This window comes from Mustela putorius, unplaced genomic scaffold, assembly GCF_011764305.1.
Source record: "Mustela putorius furo isolate JIRA1106 unplaced genomic scaffold, ASM1176430v1.1 tig00003983_pilon_pilon_pilon, whole genome shotgun sequence".
Lineage (NCBI taxonomy): Eukaryota > Metazoa > Chordata > Mammalia > Carnivora > Mustelidae > Mustela > Mustela putorius.
The window spans coordinates 12,751,972-12,772,501 of NW_025422123.1; the positions used below are offsets into that span (position 1 = coordinate 12,751,972).

At 39.4% G+C, this 20,530-nt stretch overlaps 1 protein-coding gene across 3 annotated transcripts in view; it reads right to left on the minus strand.

Annotated features, from left to right (window-relative positions):
- Nucleotides 1–20,530, minus strand: part of RCAN2 (regulator of calcineurin 2) — a 270,128-nt gene that overhangs the window by 95,832 nt on the left and 153,766 nt on the right. The window lies entirely within an intron of this gene.

Consider the following 20,530-nt stretch of genomic DNA (forward strand, 5'->3'; position numbering starts at 1 on the left):
AGACCAGTAACTCTACAGGCACCCTTCCAAGCATGAGATTTCAGACTATCTCCAAGGTCATTCAAACCAAAAGCAATCGTGGAAAAGGAGTTACAGCCAACGTCTCATGCGGGGACAGATGGCAGAGTCTAATGGGCAAATGCACTGATGTGGGTCATTGTCAGAGCCTCGGGACTCTATTTCGCCTGAGACTTTGAACATGTCTGGTTGCTTTTTTTGATCTCTCTTTCTTGATTGTGAATCGCAGAGAGTCAGGGCCATGGATAATTCACCTTTGTATCTGAGACTTGAGCAGAGTGTAAAGAGTGTAAACAGTGCAATAACTGTTTAATGAATGAATGAATCAACTAAACAGGCACAGCCTTTTTTGACAGCAGGGGTGAGCAAAGAGAAAAATATCAGATTAGTTCTTATTTTTATCATTAGCTGCGAAAGTCCCAGTAGAACATTCTAGCAGGATTTATTCCCCGTAGGAGTGCAGTGGCAGCTTTGGTGGCCATCAGAGCGTCATGATTTGCAACAGATGGGCGACTTTCTAACACAGGATTGGACAAAGCGTTCTGATTTTGCATGCAGATGACAAAGGTGACTTTTCGGACTTTAGTACAAGTTTTGTGGTTGGACCTCACTGGACTACATTTGGACCTGGCGCTCCTCTTCAGTAAGAGATTTTCCATGCTAAATGAAAGCAGTCCACAAATACAAATGCTGGACTGATGAAATTTTGTGTGCGTGTGTGTGTATCTGTGTGTGTCTGTGCAGCACCTACTATGTTGTCCAGAGCACTATGGGCAAGAGGAAGTCATATATGCAGATCATTTAACTAACACTTACTGAGTGATGACTGTATGTAAAGTGCTGCCCCAGATGCTCTTGAGGATAAAATGATGAATAAGCAAAATTCACTATCCTCATGGGGCTTAAAATCCAGCAAAGGAGATAAGACATGGAGACAAACATCTATACAATGTGGCAGTGGCGGTCGCGATGGTGGCAGCATTTAGTGGCAGCTCTGGAGGAAGAGTGGTGGATCATGAAAGCAGCTGTGGCAGGTGACCATCAAGAAGGAGGGCATGGCCTCTGCTCTGATCCTGAAACATGGGTAAGGCTACGGTAGACAGAGAAGGGGTAGACAAGAGTAGGGGAGGGGAGACCATCAGACAAGGGGAGTACACTAGAAATGCTCAGACCAAAAAAAGAATAGGTTATTTGAGGGACAAGGCACACCAAAACTTAAATTCGACTAAATCCAGATCACTCAAAGCCTTGCAGGACCCTTAGTGCCTACCTAGTTGACCATAGAATGAGAGAAGTTTTTGAGAACGTAAACGGAACTTATATATACGTAAATACAGCTAAAATGTAAAGTATATACAAAAATGAATATAATTTGGAATACTGTCGACATCTGTTCAAGAGGCAAAACAAAGACATAGCTACTCTTTCCATATGCCATGCGTATGCTAAAATTGACTTTTTATAAAAATTTCATACCAGTGGTATGCTGGTACGTATCCAACAATAGACTCTCTGAAAAGAAAAGCCCAATGTGTCGTGTTTGCTGATTTCTGTGGTGGAAATATTCTTTTTTCTTAATTTTTAAAAAAGATTTTATTTATTTATTTGACAGAGTTCACAAGTAGGCAGTGAGGCAGGCAGAGAGAGTGGGAAGCAGGCTCTGCTGAGCAGAGAGCCCAATGCGGGGCTCCATCCCAGGACCCTGAGATCATGACCTGAGCTGAAGGCAGAGGCTTAACCCACTGAGCCACCCAGGCGCCCCTGTGGTGTAAATATTCTCATCAGGGCTGATTTCAAGCAACTGATAATGAAGTCACTCAAATGCAAAGTTGGGAAGCGATGCCTATGGCTGTTCACATCAGCTAACTGAGCAACCTCCAGCAGACCACCGTTTCAGTCCTGAAAACATTTCATCTGCAGAGATTAGATCCAGCATGTATGTCCAGAGTCCATCAGGAAATAGCGGGACAGTAAGAGCGATGCATTGTAATCATCGGCATCTGTGCATTCTTTCACACTTTCTATGTAGGAAGGAGCTGGAAAGGATTCACATAGGTTATTTCAAGAAAAAAAGCCCTGCTATGACGAGTCTTGGCAGGAGGACATTAGTCTATTCAGGAGGCAGAGACCCACTCAAAATTCTAAAAGAAGTCTTTTTTTCTGACGCATCCTCAGTTTCTCCCTCCTGGTTTGTTTCTGTCCTGGAGATTCCTTCCTGTGCTCCAGAAGCCACTAACTTCACGCTTTCCTCTTGTAAAACTCCTTTACAAGCTGTGTTGGATCCTTTACAGCTGTCAACTCATTTATATTAACATGAAATGACTGATAACTCAGGGTATTACCCATCACCGAGGAATCAGTATTTTAACAAGGGGACCAAACATTAAGTCAAGTAAATAGTGTTTTTAGAGTGGAATTATATGCATTGAGAGCATACGGCGATTCTAAAATAAAACTATTGGTTTTTTTAAAAAAATAGATTAGTTCAAGAAATTGGATATCTATTTCCTTTACAAAAGCAGTCATTTTCCTATAGATCCGAGCCCCTAGGAGGCTTCCTTTTAAAAACAGTGTCCTGTTTCTGTAGACAGAGTATATTTTTTATAGCTGGGAGATGACTGATGGGCTTGGAGGTGTCTAGGATATATAAATACCCAGGCTGATGTCTGTAAGGCCGTACATATCCTGGCTCCTACCCACTTTCCCACCTCATCTCATACCATCTTCCCCTGGGCTCTCCATGTCCCAGACCCACCGGTTTTCTTCCAAAATGCCAAGCTCTTTCTCATCTCAGAGCCTCTCTACTTGCTGTTGTCTTTGTCTGAACATATCCAGATCTCCTTTGTATCTGGATCCTTCCTAAGATCCATCTCCCAGCGCACATACCATCTCCTTGGAGAAACACTTCCTGATGACCTAAAATAAAATGTGTACACACACATGCTCGTGCATGTGCACACACACAGAATCAATCCCCAGCCCAGCATCTTCATTTTAATTTTATTCATGACACTTTTCACTCTCCGAAATTATTGTTCACTTATGTATTGTCTGTTTGTTCCTCCAACTAGAATTTAATCTCCACAAAAGCAGAGGTTTCTGCCTATTCTGTTCATGGCTAGAGAAGTGCCTGACACTTAGGAGGTGTTCTATTAAATATCTGATGCATGAACAGATAAGTGAACGAATGAATGCATCTTCAAAGACAAGAAGAGGGACTCAACCTGAAAGAGGTGCCTTCTGAGGCACCTACAGAAAGGTCCTTGCAGGAAAGTATATGGGTACAGAAGTTCAGTGATTGCCCCCAATCCTGACTGCTGAACCCTGGTACAGCTCTGCTCAGCAGCACCCTTCCCAGCTGAAGTGGCCATAAATCACAGGATTCATCCAAACCACTGCTCTTCCAATGACTGACCACATTAAAAAAAAGGATGCAACATGATGCGGACCCTTTAGACAAAGATCACTTTCCTGCCCCTCTGGCCAGGCAACTCTTACAGTTGCCTCTAAGCAGGCAGGAGGAGATGTGTACATTTCAATCCAGAAGAAGCAGCCAAATCTGCCTTGCTAATGAGCACAGATACTCCCAGGAAAGCTGTGGGATGTCAAAGGCTTTGCCTCACTATATGTCTTTCGGTATCACTTGTTTTTAATATTTATTATAGAAAATCTCAAACATATTCAGAACTAGAGAGAATATAATAAGCCTTCACATCCCCACCAGCCAGGCGCAAGAATAACTTGGGGGGCCAATCTTGCTTCCTCTCTGCCAGTGGGTCTCAGAGTGTGGTCCCGACCAACAAACAGCATTAGCATTATCTGGAAACTTGCTAGAAAGGCAAATTCTTGAGTCCCACCCAAGATCGAATTAGAATCTCTGGAGGTGAGGCCGGCATCTGCATTTCAGTAAGCCCTCCAGGTGATTCCAGTGCAGGCCAGGTCTGAGGATCAATGCGGCAGGTCCTCCCTCCCTCCCAGTTCTTTAGGAGCACATATCTGACATCGTTTATTTCATCTGTAAATGTTTCAGTGTACCTCTCAAAAAGATAAGGGTTCCTCTTTGGAAATCACAGTATCTATCATCACAAACCCAAAACAAGGACTACTTCCTCAGGATATCATCAAATATCCTGCCAGTGTGCACATGGCTCCAAACTACCAATGTTCTCTTTCTTCTCATCCTCTCTCTGCTTCCTCCCCAGTCTCATCCCTCTGTCCCTTTCCTTCCTTCCTTCCTTCATTTGTTAAGTTGGTTGGTCTAAACTGGGATCCAAGCTCTGGTGTCTTTCATCTCTCTTTTAATCTATAGAATTCTCCCACATCCCCGCCCACTTTTTTTTTTTTTTCCTTCCTTGAAGTTTGTTGTTGATGATGAAACCATATTATTTGTCCTTTAGAGTTTCTCCTTGTCAGGTTTTCATGATGAGCTCCACATAATGTTATTTAACTGGTTCCTCTGTTACCTGTAGGTTCTGTTAGTTAGATCCAGAAGCTTGATGGATTCGGGTGTGGCAAGACTCCTTCCTAGATGGTGTATTCTTCTATTAGGGGGTAGGTAACACCAGGCTGTCTCTTCTTTCATGCAAATGCCTAGATTCATTCTTTCTTTAGGATTTGCAAAATAATGGTACTCCTTCTTCATGTGTTCATGGACTAATTCCATGAAGAGGAACTACTCATCTTACATTTGTGTAAGATGGGCAAAATACACACTTTACTCTTTTCCTTTATTAGCTAGTTTTTAAAAATAATTAGTTTCCTTATTATCCTTCAAAGAAGATCATTGGGTTTTTTTTTTTAAGTATCCTTATGAACTCAAGAATTAAATATATTTAGTGAGTTTAAGTACAGAGTAGTTTTATTTTATTGATGCTTCAGTGGACCATCTTTGGCTGGTGAGAGTCCAATAGTGGGTTTAAATCCACTGTAGTTTTATTTTATTGATATTTCAATTGCCCATTTTGGCTGGTGAGAGTCTAATCAGGTTGGTTCTGGTGTCCTTTTGACACAACCCCAGTGTTTTCGAGGCTACCTTTCCTTCTGGCATGGCAAGATATTCCAGGCTCATCTTGTCCATTTCCTGTTTCAGATAAAGAATCAACAATTTCTCTAAGGAGCCTCAGTTCCATTTAACAAGTATTTTAACATATTTCCAGATCATGATTTATATACTTACAGAGAGGTGTTCTTTGCTCTGGGTTGGTTATTGTTTATAAGCACCTCAGTGGACAGAGCTAGGAATCATATAAATATATTTAAAAGATAGGATATGGGTTCAGACTGATGATTTCAAACCCAAGACTACAGTGTTTTTGCTGAGACGTATCAGTCTTATATCTGTATCCTCTTTCTTCTACACCAAATATCTTGGTCATTACCAATTAAAATAAATATAATTATTTATTTGACTTATCCTACTCTATCTGTACAGCAGCGTTGGAATCACATTATTAATACTACAAAGAATAATTTAAGATTTTTTTCCCAGTTCTTTTTTTTTTTTTTAAGATTTATTTATTTATTTATTTGGCAGAGAGAGAGAGAGAGAGAGAGATATCACAAGTAGGCAGAGAGGCAGGCAGAGAGAGAGGAAGGGAAGCAGGCTCCCTGCCGAGCAGAGAGCCCGATGTGGGACTCGATCCCAGGACCCCGAGATCATGACCTGAGCCGAAGGCAGCGGCTTAACCCACTGAGCCACCCAGGCGCCCCTTCCCAGTTCTTTTTGTCTTTTGGGTATATCCCATAAACAAGATACAAGTTACTGGGTCTTACAGTCATTTGAAATATTTCCACTGTCCCACCAACTGGATAACGTGAGGTTCATTGGATTCAAAAATTTTTACTTTTAGAAACATTTACTTTGTAAGGTTCCTTTGTCTCTAAAATGTCTCCAAATTTGTTTGCTTTTTCCCCAAAGTAACATCTTTGAATTCATAAGGATTATCATTTCCATTAAACTTAATTTTGTTTTATAATTATAAAAAACATTGCACGGTTCACAAAATGAAAACTACAAATCTACAAAGAAATTGAGCTTCTGTCTCTGTCTCCTCCACCCTATCCCTTCCCTCCCTTCCATACAAGTCACTGCTATTTCATCTTTATTGTTTACCCATTCTTTTGTTACAAAAGACAGCAAGACTAGCAAATATAGATGTATATTATTTTCCCCCTCTTTCTTAGACAAATGAGAGCACATTTGCACTTTGTCATGTCTAAAACATGTGACCCTAGAGATCATTCCATAGTAATATATAGAAATATTCCTGTTCTTTTTATAGCTGTATAGTATTCCACCATGTGGCTTTGAGAAGTTTGTGAAACTAGGCCCCTATTGATAGACATAGGATTGTTTCCAGTCTTTTGCTACTAAATAGTGCAGCCATGGAAAGACTTTGCTCTTGCCTTTTCATGCTTTGGGACAGACTCTAGAAGTGGAATTGCTGGGTTAAAAGGCAAACGTACATGTGATTTTTGCTAGATCCAGTCAACCTCTCCTCCATAAGGGTTGTGCCATTTTTGCTTCCCTACCAGCAATTCCCTGCAGCACGTGTTGTGGAATATACTGGACATTTGCCCATCTGGTGAGCAAGACACAGTTAGTCTAGTGTGGAGCTTTGATTTGAACTTATTTTATGATGGACACATTTATGGATCTTTCTGTAAGTGTACTAGTACAGCATTGTTACAGCCAACCCCCCCCATCTCTTCTCTGGCTAATTCAGGTTCTGTTTCTCACCCAAGCAAGCAAAACATCCAAAACACACACCAACAGGCCTCGATGAGCTTTGTTGGCATGACTCTTACAAGCAAAGTGGAGCATTTTCTCCTGTGGTTAAGGGCCACTTGCATTTCTTCTTATTCGGGTGATACCTCACTTAGGTCTGGTCGTCACAGGTCAAACACATTCTCTCCCTAGGTCTCTTGCAGGTGGCATCCCTTGCCTTGAATGCCATGTCCGCCATCTTAGCAGGGCTCCCTCCTCCACAGAAGGCAGTTTCTGCTCAATGGCCCACGTCAGAGAAGTCTGTCCTCATCTGTCTCTCACTAAGGAGCACCCTCTCTGTTTTCTTCCTGTGTTTTATTTCTCTTCAAAGCACTTATCACTAACTGATGGTCTACGTTTATTTGTGTAGTTTTGTTATACCTCTCCCATGGGAATGCAAGCTCCATGAGAGCAGGGCTCCCCTACCTTGTTCACTGCGGTTTCCCTACACACCTATGATGGGGCCTGGTGCACAATGAGAGCTCAGTGAACATGTGTTGGGTGAATGATAACTGAATAGGTGAAATCCTTTTGCTCTGAGCGGCAACTGAGGGCAAGTGCTGCCGGGGATGTGGACAGGACGTAAGTGTATAAAACAGTCTCTGTGAAGGAGAATGAGCCTGAGAAGGAAGAGTGAGGCCAATGAGGGTGCCTCAGGTCACTGGGAAGTGAGGATGGTGAGGTGGGGGTAGGGGAGGTCCATAAGAAGTGAGAAGGACACTGAAAGGGGAGAAGGAGGGACACAAAACCCAATGTCCCCAGGCTGCAGCAGCCAGCCCCATGCCATTAGGCAGCTGCAATGCCCTCTTCAGACTCAAGGACAGCCATTCCACCACTGCCCAGTTAGCACCTACTGAGGTCCAACAAATTCCTGGCAGCTAATCCCAACTGGCATGCTCAGGAAGCCACCATCAATTCTTCTTTGCCTTGCCCTCTTCCCCAGTTCCCAGGGTCTTATCTCTGCCTTGACCCCTCCTTTAAGAAGACATATTTCCCCTTTCTAACCTCCACATCTGAATCTGACAGTGCATTTTTACAAGAGGCAGTACTATGCCTAAGAAGCTGACGTACTTGAAAAATGACAGGGATGAAAAACAAATAGGCTGTTTGCTTAGCCCTCCTGTCTTTGCACACGCAATTCTCTGGGAACTGCTCCTCCTCCTCCCATCCTGCATTCATCGGAGACAGCCCTAATCAGACCAAGCCAGTCAGAATTCTTGTGAGGATTTTCCAAACCAAAACTGGGTCAGGAGAATATCCATGATATTCTAGTATTATTCCAACCAATGCCTCCCTCTTTCTGCAAACTAATTCAGATACTATTTCTGTCACTGACAACCAAAAAAGCCCTAGCTAACTCACATACACGTGCACGTGCGCCCGCGTGCGTGCACACACATACAGCCCTAGATTAAATGACAGGGGACAAAGGGGATGACAATGTGGGAGACATTCATCAGGTTTTCCAACGGTCTCATTGAAACTACTCCTCCTCCTATTTACATTAGGGGTGAGGGAGCTGGCGCCATCCTAAAGCCCTCCAGAAGTACCAGCAGGAGTCCCAGGATGGGTCTCTCAATGAAAATCTCCTCATAGAATCATCCTCCCATCCCCCATGGCTTAGCCTGCTAATTCCCTTCTGAGATTCTGAAGTTATCTAACTAGCATTTGGTCACCTGCTTTGAAAATTTGCATATTGGTCTGATACCTACCTCTACTTGGACTGTCATATTTATTATTTTATTGTGTCTCAGCTGCAACTTGGAATTTATCATCCTGTCATACATCATTTCATTAGAGCTAACCTAATTCATTAGCATTGCATTATTTGGACTTCCCAATAGGCCCCATTTAGAGAATGAAGAAGTCATTTGCCTGAGATCAAACAGTAGAAAGTGGTAGAGATAGGTTAAATCCAAACCACTTATCTTCAAAGTGTGAACTCTTAACTTCTCTGCTACATAAACTTTAACTTTCTGGGGGCCAGAACGTGAACACTTCTGTACTTTTGAAAGCACTGTAGCGGTGATGTGAAGTCTGGATTGGAAAGTATCAAAGTCTCATCTTCAAGGAGATGGTGCCAGGGACAAGAGTGGGTTTCTTATAGACATGAAAGATTTCATCTGCCAGCAAAATCAAGAAAGTCCTGGGGCGCCTGGGTGGTATAGTTGGTTAAGCAACTGACTCTTGGTTTTGGCTCAGGTTGTGATCTCAGGGTCCTGATCCCAGGGTCATAGGAGTGAGCCCTGTGTCAAGCCCTGTGTTGGGCTCTGTGCTTAGCATGGAGTTTGCTTGGGACTCTCTCTTCTTCTTCCTCTGCCCCTCCCTTCTGTGTTTTCTGTCTATGTCTCTCAGTCAGTCAGCCTTTAATAAAAATCAAGAAAGCCTTCATGAAAGAGGAGGGCATTTGATATGAATACTGGGTAGAACTAAGATGGATCTAGGTCTGTGAGAAAGATTAGGGGTTTCAAGACCAGTGAACAGGCCATTTAGTTGGAATGGGAACAGTGAAGAGGGCCATAGTGAGTTATAAGATCTAAAGGGAGGTCATGGAGGGGACCTGGGTGGCTCAGTGGGTCAAAGCCTTTGCCTTCAGCTCAGGTCATGATCCCAGCATCCTGGGATCGAGTCCCGCATCGGGCTCTCTGCTCAGCAGGAAGCCTTCTTCCCCCCTCTCTCTGCCTGCCTCTTTGCATACTTGTGATCTCTATCAAATAAATTAAAAAAAAAATTGGGGCACCTAGGTGGCTCAGTGGGTTAAGCCTCTGCCTTCGGCTCAGGTCATAATCTCAGGGTCCTGGGATCTAGCCCCACATGGGGCTCTCTGCTCAGTGGGGAGCCAGCTTCCTCCTCCTCTCTCTGCCTGCCTCTCTGCCTACTTGTGATCTCTCTCTCTGTGTCAAATAAATAAATAAAATATTTTAAAAAATGAAATAAAATAAAGGGAGGTCATGGTCACATAGGTGAGGACTTTGAGTAACAGGGCAAATAGTGATAATATTTCACTCAGTAATGTATGGGATCTTTCAAAAGATTATGAGAAGATCTGTGCTCTAGGTTGAATTGGAGTGAAGAAAGACTATAAATTTTCATAATTGTAGACTTTTGTCAGCGGGCACTGAGGGGCTGGATTATGGAGATGGAATAGTAATGTGAGGAAAAGGGTGGATATGAGAAACACCATGGAGATAGATAGAATGTTTAGGATTTAACAATTAATTGGTTGCCAATGTAATAGTTGGGGGGGGGTGGGGAGTAACATGAGGAGGGAGGCAGGTTGGAGATACCAGGAAAAGGATGAGGGGAGGCAGGGAGAGAAGGAGATTCGAAGGTTCCGAGCCTGGGTCAAGAGTGTAAACTTTAATTGAAATAACTTAGGTGTGTTAAAATGTGAGCAGTTTTATATATCCCTGACAGATACACATTCACAGTTGTTCATTTCAGTCTTTAGCTAATATCTTTAATCTTTACATTAACAACAACAATAAAAAAAATCAAAAAAAGAAGGGGAAGGGTAAAACCTGAGATTATGACTTGTAGTGGTAATAGGTAAGAGATATTAATCAGGTATGGACATTATTGCAAAACTGTTAGAGTTCTGACCAGTTAAAACCCTAGAAACATGCCCCCACCTCAGATCATTCTCCTTCCCATGTTAAAGCCTAAGACATGGGCAAAAATGAAGTGCAAACCTATGAACATTGGTCATCCTCTACAACTACCTCTACTCTCCTTTAAAAAGGCTGAAGCTTCAGTTAGACACGTAAATACATGGAAATATTTGATAAGTCTAACTCTTTTTTGGAAACTAACAACTTAAGAAATGCAAAATACTTCTGGAAAAGAAAACGTTACCATTTTTGGACCTGAACTTCTAATCTAACCAAGTCTGCTACTTGTCCTGTGCTCCCTCTCTCAATTCGGACAACACCTTCCACCCAGTCATTTTGCATCATAACCCCAGTCACCTTTGCTTCCTTCCTCTGGCAGCCCAGAGGGGCTGGCTGATCTAGAGGCTCAGTGAGGTTGTCAAAGGGCCCTGTCTCTCTGACTCTGTCCTCTGAAGGTCAATGTCATTCTAAAGTTGATTCCCAGATGGCTTCCAGGAGCAAGCACTGCCTCTATTTCATTCTACAACTGGCCCACTTTGGTCACCTATTCACCTCTGAACAGACAGTGGCTGGAGAGGTAAGGAATACGCCAACTGGCTTAAGCCAATTTAGACCTACGCCTCCAGTAAGAAGTGGTATTGGTTTTCCTTGAAGTAGAGTTGCATGAGAATGGACGGATGTGAAAGCAAGTATCTGGGTTAGGAGAGAGATAGATGCTGGGTGGACATTCACCAATGTCTACCACTGTTTTGAATGATAGAAACTGCTCTGGGCTAATGAACAGAATAGCAGCATATAAGGAAGTTGGCAGGAAGTTCTTACAGAATCAACAATTCTGAGAAACAGCTTCAGAAACTAGGTTGGAATGAAGAGGGTCTGAACTACAGAAGATAACCTCTGAGATGATGCTGTAGGAAAAAATGAAATAGGATGCTACCACTGGAACCCACAGCCATCAGACTCATCACTTCTTTTCTGCTGCCCTGAGCGATATCTAACTCTTCCTGTGACTTAGTGTAATACTCTCTGAGTGTGGTGTCCAGCTGGTCACGCCTGAGTCATGTGCCCCAAGCCCAACTGCCAGGATATCTAGTTAGGGAAATTTTGGTTCCCATGGCCTCTCAGTAACAGGTGGTAGCCCCACCAAGGGTCATAGAGGGCAGACTTCCCCAACATAGAACAGAGGTGGGATGCTGGACAATCCAAAAATAACAAGGGTCTACTATCAGCCTCCTACACACTATGCTTCCCTGCCCACTTATCTTTTTACTTAATTTTTATTTAATACCACCAGATTCATCTGGAACTAGTTCTGGTGATATCACTCCCCTGGCCCAGTATCTTCATTGCTTTCCTACTGAAGGTAGAATTAAAAGTGTTTTATTTTTTTTTTTAAATAGAGTGACATCAACCTACTTCTCCAACCATTTGTTTCTAAGTACTGCTCTGCACACATTTTATTTTCCAAATGAACTGAACTTCTTTATATACGGCATATTATTAAAAGTACTCTGCTTCACATTTATTTCCTATATTAAAAGTATATTTATTTCCTATCACTTCAATTCATTCATTCACTCACCCATTCCATTCAATGGTTATTTGATGAACATACTATGACCCAGTCCACAGCAAGGCACTTGGCATAGAAAGATAACAAGTCACCATCTCCTTCTTCAAGGAGGAAAAGGTGGTAAGGAATTACAATATGATAAGACAGGCTAGATAGAATAGAATATTATGTAACCTAAATTATATTTTCTACAATTGATGTTGGTACAAAGTATAGTATGAGCATAAGATAAGAAGTAGCTAAGTTGGTGGGTATTAGAGAGGGCACGGATTGCATGGAGCACTGGGTGTGGTGCAAAAATAATGAATACGGCTATGCTAAAAATAAATAAAAAATAAATTTAAAAAATTAAAAAAAAAAAAGAAGTAGCTAAGTCTACCATAAAGAGGGGGCATTTAGAGAAGGTTTCCCTAAGAAAGGAACATTTTGCTGAACTTTGAAAGTTAAGTCATTTGCTAATACCCCAGAAGGGAAGGCAAGTAGGGAGGTGACTATTAGGTATAGTCAGGAGCACAGCATGATGTAGTGTAGTACAAGAAACGATGAGTAGACTAATATTGCAGAAATTCCCAGGTGGAGTCAGAGAATAGGGGTAGAGAACCATGGAAAATGCACTGAGACTGTCAGGCAAGGGCCTAACCATGAAGAGTTTCATGAGTTATAGATAGGAATTTCAATTTTGTTCCACACACACACGCAGAGAACCAATGAAGGCTGTTAATAGTAGCCCCTTGACTCTCCCTGCCTCTAATTTCACTGCTATAGCATCTATCTTGCAAATAATGTGTGGCCAGATAGATCTTTGCACTAAGGAAATATAATCATATTAGTGTCCTTCAGAGTGGAGTGCAAACTTGGAACCAGGGCTACATATATGCAAAAGAATACAGTAAGGAAATATTAAAGACCCAACAGACAAATAGGCCCTTAAGACTTGTGCTGAAAATTTCTCATGCTATCTTATGGGAAAGTCAGCCTCCACCACTAAAATAATGCACATTACTTTCATATACATAATGCACACAAATCCATTATAGCTCTTACCTCAATGAATGATTCAAATGTTTTATCGTATACTCAGCACTCAGCATGTTGCTAAGCATAAAGCATATAGCAAGTAACCAAGATAATGTCTGATTAATGGGTAAAAGAAAGCATAAGTGAAAGACAAAACAAGCTAATGCCATCCTCACTAGATAGATTAGTTCCAAGCTATTCTGCCATAGGAACAGCTCTATTTGCTTTAGACTTTGGCGCTCAGCACTAAGTCCCCTGCCCCACCACGCCATTCTTTAACTCCTCAAGCTTTGAGAGCGCCAGAGGTTTACACTTTAAGAATTAAGAAGCATAGCCATGAAGCCTCAGGTGCATTTACGTGTATGAAGAGAAGTGGCTGAAAGTCCACCAAAGGCTTGTGCTCCTTCAATAGTACAGAACTGTTGCTTCCCATCAGGGCTACAGTTCTCAGTCCAAACATGAGCCTGTGATTGTTCTGTCCAGTAGAGTCAAAATAGAATTAATGTATGCCACTTTCAGGCCTGGCCTATAAGAACCAACAGCAGGACCCTCATTTCTCTTCTTCAAACGGATCTTTGGAGCCAGTTTTGAAGACTGTAGAGCCTCTGACAGCCTAGGTGCTCTGAATGGAGCACACTGCTGTTCCTTTCAACATCCTCCTCTACATACTGCCAACGTGGTTTTACATGAGTGGAAAATTAACCTCTTCTCTGGAGGCACCTGGGTGGCTCAATTGGTTAAGCCTCTGCCTTCAGCTCAGGTCATGATCTCAGAGTCCTGGGACTGAGTCCCGAATCGGGCTCCCTGTTCAGCGGGCAGTCTGCTTTTCCCCCTAGTACTCCCCCTGCTTGTGACCTCTCTCTTTCTCATTCTTGCTCTCTCTCTCAAATAAATAAAATCCTTAAAAAACAAACAAACAAAAAAGACTAATCCTTGAATGTGGAAAGTCTTTCAAAATTTAATTTGAATGTCTTAAATTAGCAAGTAAACTGGTACCCATAATGTTATTTGATGTATAATGGCCAATATGTGTCATGACAGAGACCAAGGAAATAAATGGAGCTTGAGAAAAGAGCTGGAAAGCAAAAAAGATAAAATGAATCAGACCAGAAAAGATTTTCTGATAAAGTTCACATTTTTTTAAACAACTAAATTAGAAGTAAACACTGATTATGATTGGTTAGACTTCAAATAAATAAATAAGTCATTGGATTATGTGTAAGAAATATAACTTAGAAATAATGAGAAATACATCCTGATGATGTCACTGCATCTTGTCAATCTTCAGACGCTAATACCTCACACTTTAAGAAGATTCCATCTCCCTAAAATGTCAGGTAGGGACATCAAATGACTTGCTCTGTATTTCTAAACATTCTAGGGTCAGCCTAAGGAGGAAGGCACCTAAAAAAGTCAATCTTGTTTCATAACCCATATCTTCTTTCATGTTACTTTCCCTTTTTTTGGTGTGGTAAATAATAAAGCTAGAATAGAGAAAGGTGAAGAGGGAGAGGTAAGAAGTCACATGGCATACACAGAAGAGAAGTTTCTGGTATCAGATGTCAGGATAAGTATACACATTCATAACCCTAGACTGGGATTTGAGTTGGGGATATCTGCTAGGCATGGCAATACCTTTGGAAATTTCTAAAATTTGGAGAAATCACATTCTTTCTTTGACTGAGATATGTCTTTTGAGTGTTTTCATAGAATTGGGTATCAAAAATAGAGAAAAAAAGACCTGAGTCCCAGGATCAAGCCCCACATCAGGCTCCTTTGCTCAGCAGAGATCCTGCTTCTCCCTCTCCCACCGCCCATCCCCCCACCTCGTGCTCTCTCTCTCTTTGTCTCTCAAATAAATTTTAAAAATCTATAAATAAATAAAGCACACAGAAAATTTTCTTTCCTGTTAAATACAGAAAGTTGTAAGAAACCATTGTTTCACTCTGTCAAAAAAAAAAAAAATAAGCCACATGAACTATGTAATCATAGATATTTCAACACCCCATAAGAGAGTTAATGAAAAAAAAAAAAAAAAAAGCCCAAGTGAACTAAATTCCATAAAGTAATGAGCCCTCCTTATGGGAGAAGAAGCATACATATGCTTTCATCTTTCATGTAATAGTGAGAGAAAGAAGAATTTACCAGAGACAGGTATTAGGAGAGATGAGATAAACTCCTCAGAAACTTTTATGGTTTCACGTGGGCTGGAATAATGGATTTGAATCCCACAGAGTCTGAGATGAAGAGCATGTTTGTAAAGCCAATAGTTTATTGAGACCAAAACTAAAATAAAGAAAAAGAGATGTGTGGGACACTATAAAACATTAAACCATAAGTCTCAAAAATAGAAGAGAAAATGATGTAGAAGAAATATTTGAAAAGATAATGGCCAAGATTTTCTCTAAATTGATTGAGGATGTCAATGCATATATCCAAGAAGCTTATTAAACCTCAAGATGAGCAGATCTAGACACATTATAGCTGAACTCCTAAAATTCAAAACTAAAGAGAAATATTAAAAGCAGGAGCAAGAAAAAAACACAATACATACAGGGGAACAACAATAAAAATAACAACTGACTTCTTAGAGAAACAGTGGTGGCCATAATGCAACAGGAAAAACACATTTTAAGTAAAGACACAAAATAATTAACTATCAACCAAGATTTCTATATCCAACAAAAAATTACTTTCAAATATGAAGGCAAACACTGTTGCTTATGAAAATAAATGTAGAATAGTACAGCCCCTTTGGAAAACAGTTTGGGATTTCCTCAGAAAGTTAAACATTAGTTTAAATATGACCCAGAAGTTCTACTAGTAGGTATTTACCCAAAAGAAATGAACACATAGATTGACACGAAGATGTGTATGTCAATATTCATAGTAGCATTATTATAATAGCCAAAAGTTGGAAACAAGACAAGTGTCTATCAACTGGTGATGGATGATCCAAATGTAGTACACTCATACAATAAGATACTATTCATCAATAGAAAGGAATGAATAATCTACTGACATGCTGTAACATCATTAAGCCTCACAAACATTTGCTAAATGAAAAGAAGCAAAAGATCACATGTCGTATGATTTCATTTATGTGAAATAATTATAAAAATAGATAAATGATTGCCTGCAGCTGTGGGTGAAAAGGGCACTGTCTGCAAATGGGCATGAAACAAACTTTTTGGGGGAATGAGAATATTCTAAAACTGGTCTGGTGATGCTTGTACAACCCTAAAAGCTTATTAATCATCATTGAATTACATACTTAAAATGGGTGGGTTTTATAATATGTAATTTATGTTTCAATAAAGTTGTTAAACAATATGAAGACAAAATTTAAAAAACATATTCAACAATAAGAAAAGGACAGAGAACTCATTTACTACTTATCTGAACTACTAGAAATGATAAACAATATTATTTCTACTGAAGAGAAGTAATCCCTGGGGGGAGCTCAGATTGACGGAAGGGATGAAGAGCTTTAGAGGGGTAAATTTATGGGTAAATATACAAGACCTTCATATTATACTTATTTTAAAATTCTTTAAAAGATGATTTATTATTTAAAGTATTTTAACAATAATGAATGGTGGAGTTCATAACATATTCAGAAGATAATTCTATGAAAAGGGCACAAAGATTGGGTAGGTGAGAAAGGAATTATACTGTGATATTCTTACTTTGTGAAGTAATACAATGTTATTGAAAGTAGACAGTGATATGTTAAAGATGGATATTATAGTCTTTACACTATGAACAATCATCAAAAATAACACAAGGATGACTAGCTAAAAAGTCCACAGAAAGGGATCAAATGCAATACTAAAAAAATAATTGATTTATCCAAGAGACAGCAGTAAAGGAGATCTAGAGTAACATAAACCAGATGGAACAAATAGAGAACAAATGTCAAGATGGTGGCCTTAAACACACCCATATTGATCATTACTTTAAATGTGAATGGATTGTACTTTGAAGAGTTTTGATCAGGAAGGGATGCTGCACTTTGTCAAATGCTTTTTCAGCATCTATTGAGAGTATCATATGGTTCTTGTTCTTACTTTTATTGATGTGTTGTATCACATTGACTGATTTGCGGATGTTGAACCAACCTTGCAGCCCTGGAATAAATCCCACTTGGTCGTGGTGAATAATCTTTTTAATGTACTGTTGAATCCTATTGGCTAGTATTTTGTTGAGTATTTTCGCATCTGTGTTCATCAAGGATATTGGTCTATAGCTCTCTTTTTTGGTGGGATCCTTGTCTGGTTTTGGGATCAAGGTGATGCTGGCCTCATAAAATGAGTTTGGAAGTTTTCCTTCCATTTCTATTTTTTGGAACAGTTTTAGGAGAATAAGAATGCAAGCTGGTGCAACCTCTCTGGAAAACAGCATGGAGGTTCCTCAAAATGTTGAAAATATAACTGCCCTATGACCCAGCAATTGCACTATTGGGCATTTACCCTAAAGATACAAATGTAGTGATCCAAAGGGACACATGCACCCGAATGTTTATAGCAGCAATGTCCACAATAGCCAAACGATGGAAAGAACCTAGATGTCCATCAACAGATGAATGGATCAAGAAGATGTGGTATATATACACAGTGGAATACTATGCAGCCATCAAAAGAAATGAAATCTTGCCATTTGCGACAACATGGATGGAACTAGAGCGTATCATGCTTAGCGAAATAAGTCAAGCGGAGAAAGACAACTATCATATGATCTCCCTGATATGAGGAAGTGGTGATGCAACATGGGGGCTTAAGTGGGTACGAGAAGAATAAATGAAAGAAGATGGGATTGGGAGGGAGACAAACCATAAGTGACTCTTAATCTCACAAAACAAACTGAGGGTTGCTGGGGGGAGGGGGTTTGGGAGAAGGGGGTGGTATTATGGACATTGGGGAGGGTATGTGTTTTGGTGAGTGCTGTGAAGTGTGTAAACCTGGTGATTCACAGACCTGTACCCCTGGGGATAAAAATATATGTTTATAAAAAATAAAAAATTATATTAAAAAAAAACAAAAACAATTCAAAACACATGTAATTGTATTGTTAAAAAGATACCAAAAGCTTCAAGAAAAAAATTTAATAAAACCACTTTTCATTTAAAAATAAATAAATAAATAAATAAATAAATGTGAATGGATTGTAAACACTTGAATTAAAAGGCAAAAAATATCACACTGGATAAAAAAGCAAAAAAGCAAGAATATCTTTATCTATATCTATATCCACAAACATGTATACAAAACATATTTTAAAACTAAAGAGACATACTACTTAAAATAAAAGATTAGAAAAATATAAACTATGCAAATAGTAAGCATAAGGAACTTGGTGTGTCTATATTTGTATCACACAAAGTAGACTTTAATATAAAGAGAACTACCAGAGATTAAGGAGATAAGAATAGATAGTTTATAATTTTAAAATCAAGAGAATATAAAGGTGTTTTTTTGTCTCTGTCTTTAAATATCTTAACTTGGGGCTCCTGGGTGGCTCAGTGAGCTAAAGCCTCTGCCTTCGGCTCAGGTCATGATCCCAGGGTCCTGGGATCGAGCCCTGCATTGGGCTCTCTGCTCAGCAAGGAGCCTTCTTCCCTTCCTCTCTCTCTGCCTGCCTCTCTGCCTACTTGTGATCTCTGCCTGTAAAATAAATAAATAAACTCTTTTAAGATAAATAAATAAATAAATAAATAAACAAATAAATATCTTAACTCACCCTGCCCTTTTCCTTTCTTGTATTTCTGGGATATAAAAAAAATTTCATTGAGAAAATATAACATATATGAATGTAGTTAATAACAAAAATTCAAAAATTGTGAACCAGAATTTGACAGAACTAAAGGGAGAAATGCGGATTTACAATTACAGCTGGATATTTTACAACAGAAATTAGTAGAAAATAAATTCAGGAATTAATGGAAACTAGTAGACAAAATAAAATCCTCTCAAACTAATGGAGAAAACAGTCAATAGAGATTAAAAAAAAAAAAAAGAACATTCCAACAACTCCACAAACCAATTTGACTTAATTGACATTTATAGAATGCTAAACCCAACAACTGCAGAAGTACACATTGTTTTCAGATGTACACAGAACATTCACCATGACAGACCATACACTGCATTATAAAACAAGTGTCAATGAGTTGAAAAGGATCAAAATCATATAGATCAGAGTTTCTAAAAATATGGTCCAGGGAACCCACAGGGTCTCAGAGATCCTTTTGGGAGATTCAAAAAGTCAAAATTATTTTTGAAGTATTGAGACATAATTTTTCTCTTTTATTCTCATCCTCTCATGAGTGTATACTGGAGTCTTCCAGAGGCCGAGGGACTTATGCTACCACAAAAGACTGGATGAAGAAGTAAGTGTGAAAATCCAGTTGTTTCCCATTAAGCGAGATATTAAAAAGCTTTACAAAAGTAGAAGTCATGTCACTTTGTTCACTATTTTTTTTTTGTCTTGGAAAATATAATTATTTCTCATAACAATGTTATTTACATTAAAATGTTATTTTTAAATAGCTTAGTATTTTTTAAGCTTCTGTTTTAATATGTAATATGACCAATATAAATAGACATAACATTGGGGTGCCTGGGTGGCTCAGTGGGTTAAAGCCTTTGCCTTCGGCTCAGGTCATGATCCTGGGGTCCTGGGATCCAGCCCTGCATCGGGCTCTCTGATCAGTGGGGAGCCTACTTCCCTCTCTCTCTCTCTGCCTGCCTCTCTGCCTTCTTGTGATCTCTCTCTCTCTGTCAAATAAATAAAATCTTTAAAATAAATAAATAAATAAATACAACACACAAAAATGAAAGTTCTTCAGGGTCTTCAATAATTTTTAGGAGTGTAAAGATGGTAATACCAAAATTTTTTAGAGCTATTGATATGGAATATATTCCCTCTACACAATGAAATTAAGTTATAAGTCAATATAATAAGACATGTAAAAACTCCTAAGTATTTGAAGATAAGACAACAGTCTTATGAATAATCATTCAATCAAAGAAGAAACCTAATGGGAAATTTAAAAAGAAATTTAAACCAAATGATAATGATATATCAAAATTTGTGGGATATAGCTAAAGCAGTGCTTAGAGGGAAATACATAGCTTTAGGTGCCTATCTTGAAAAGAACAGTAAAATTAATAAACCAAGCACCAATTCTGCACAAGATTTTTCAGAAAATAGAGCAGGAAGGAACACTGCCAACTCATTTTATGAGGGCAGCATCATGCTGATGCCAAATATTGTTCAAGACATTAAAATAAATACACATAATCTTTTACAGGTAACATGTTTAGAAATCTCTTATAAATATTTATGTACAAGAATTATAAGAGTAAAAATATATGTCCAACCATTTAAATAAATTATGATGAATCTATAGGGTGTGACATTATGCATCTATTAATAGTATGTTTTCAAAGGAACTGATGACATGGGAAAAGACATAAGTAAAATAAAAAAATGTAGTCTGATCCCATTACTATATTATAATATACCTTCAGAGAAAAATCATGG